This window comes from Physeter macrocephalus, chromosome 18 (genome assembly GCF_002837175.3).
Source record: "Physeter macrocephalus isolate SW-GA chromosome 18, ASM283717v5, whole genome shotgun sequence".
Classification (NCBI taxonomy): Eukaryota; Metazoa; Chordata; class Mammalia; order Artiodactyla; family Physeteridae; genus Physeter; species Physeter macrocephalus.
Genome location: NC_041231.1, coordinates 103,594,856 through 103,596,724, shown reverse-complemented (window position 1 = coordinate 103,596,724; position 1,869 = coordinate 103,594,856). Strand labels below are relative to the sequence as shown.

Below are 1,869 nucleotides of genomic sequence, written 5' to 3'. Positions count from 1 at the left end.
GTGGCCGCTGGGCCTGCGCGTCCGGAGCCTGTGCTCCGCAACGGGAGAGGCCACAACAGTGAGAGGCCCGCATACCGCAAAAAAAAAAAAAAAAAAAAAAAAAGAAAAAAGAAGGGTTTGGGCTGCAGTGCTTCGCAATCTCATTGTTTACTGTTATTTTTTCCTTGACTCTGCTTGTGTCACCAGCATCCAAACCCAAAGCCCATCACTTTAAAATCTGGACCCTCCCTCTCCTAATCACATGCTTGGGGTGTGAGGGGCCACTGGGCTCCGGAGGGAACTAACTCGACTGCTCTCATTTCTCCTGCTTTGAGGAGGGTTGAGTTTGGGGGGTTTTGCGCTGATTTTTTTTCCCCTCCTTTTAATAAAGGCCTTTCCACGTTGGTTTCTCAGGCCTTCCTCAAATACAGAACTGTCACTGTCCCTGTCCCCTGCTTCTTCCGACTCGAAGATACCAACTTCAAAGGGAGCGTTTGTTAAGAACTCTGGTCAACTTATGGCAGCCCGGGCCTGCATTTGGGAGACTCAAACTCTAACGCAAAGACGTTGAATTGATGTTCTCTGAGACGGCAGAAAAACAAACAAACACACAAACACGAAGCAGGGCAAAAACCCACCTCCTCTCCAGCTTTCCTTTCACGTCTTGGTTCAGTAACAAGAAAAGTTAATCCGCTCCCTAGTGCAACTGCAGCCTCTTCACCGTCAGGCTCACCTAGATCCTTCACCGCATCCTCGCATCCAAGCCAAGCTCGGTTACCGAGGCAACTAAGTTTTTCTTCCCAAAGGGTCACAGGGAAACACATCCCTCGGGATCCCCTGGTAACCGGCCACCGATAATGCTGCGGAACCACAACGGCAAAAGACTCGCTTTCCAAGGCTTGCGCGGGCCGCCGCTGCCGGCCTGGGGGCGGGGGAGGAGGTGCGTGCGGATGCGCAGCGTCCAGTTACATTCCTGACCCACTTTCGCATCCCCTCCCTCCCCCTCCTCTTCCTCCTCCTCCCGGGCAGGCCGCGAGGGCACCGGCGCCCCGGAGAGCCACCCGCGAGCTCTCCCTAGGCCGCCGCGGGCGGGGTGCAAAAGCGGCGTCGGGCTCCGCGGGAGACCGGGAGGGAGGGGGAAAAGGGAGGGGGAAAAGGGAGGGAGGAGGGAGCCCGCCGCCGCCACCCCCACCCCACCCCCACCCCGGCTTCCCCTGCGCGGCCCCTCCCCCGTCACATGGGCTCGCGAGCACCTGTTGGCGACCTCAGCCCCTGGCGGAGCCCCTCCCGCCTGCCTGGCGAAAACCCCCGCGGGAGGCGATGGGAACACTGCCCCGTTCTCGCTCTGCAAACTCCGCTTCGCCCGGGGAGGGCGCGGGGGTCGGGGGGCGGCCCCTACCCAGTTGCTCAGCTTTGCAAAGTGCGAAAGCGCCCTGGTCGCGCGGCGATCGGCTGGAGGGGATCCTACCCGCCCCCCCCCGCTTCCCCCTCCCTCGGACGGAGCGGGGAGGTGGGGTGCGTCCGCCCCCAGACCGACTCCGCTGGAAACCTGGGCTCCTGGCGGGCGCCGGGCGGGGATGCGGCCGAGTCCGGGCCGGGGCGGCGGGGGCGAGGGCAGGTAGCGGGCGGCGACGGGTGGGGTGTGTGTTTCGAGCCGCCGCGTCCAGGAAGGGGGCGGGAAGCTGCCGTCTCGGCTGCAACTTCTGAGCGTGCAAAGCAACTCAGCAACTTTGCCTGCGCCGCGCCCCTCCCCCCGCCGCCGGCCGGGCCGGGGGCTGCGCTGCGCCTCGGGCCCCGGCGACAGGCCCGGCGGGGAGCGGATCTGGGTGCAGGCGAGCGGGCCGGGGGCCGGGCCCGGGCTGCAGAAGTGGCCCGGCCGCCCCGGGGGTG

At 64.0% G+C, this 1,869-nt stretch overlaps 1 protein-coding gene across 2 annotated transcripts in view; it reads right to left on the bottom strand.

Annotated features, from left to right (window-relative positions):
- RREB1 (ras responsive element binding protein 1) overlaps window positions 1-1,320 on the bottom strand; it is a 124,678-nt gene extending 123,358 nt beyond the window's left edge. The window contains exons 1-2 of one of the 2 annotated variants that reach the window (XR_008615627.1): window positions 1,233-1,320; window positions 618-901 (exon numbers count right to left, since the gene is read on the bottom strand). The gene's annotated coding sequence lies outside the window, so the exon portion shown is untranslated. Of the gene's footprint in view, window positions 1-617; window positions 1,131-1,232 lie in introns of those variants that run through there. The other variant, XM_028478581.1, reaches the window with a different exon arrangement.
- Between the last annotated feature and the right edge of the window lie 549 nt (window positions 1,321-1,869).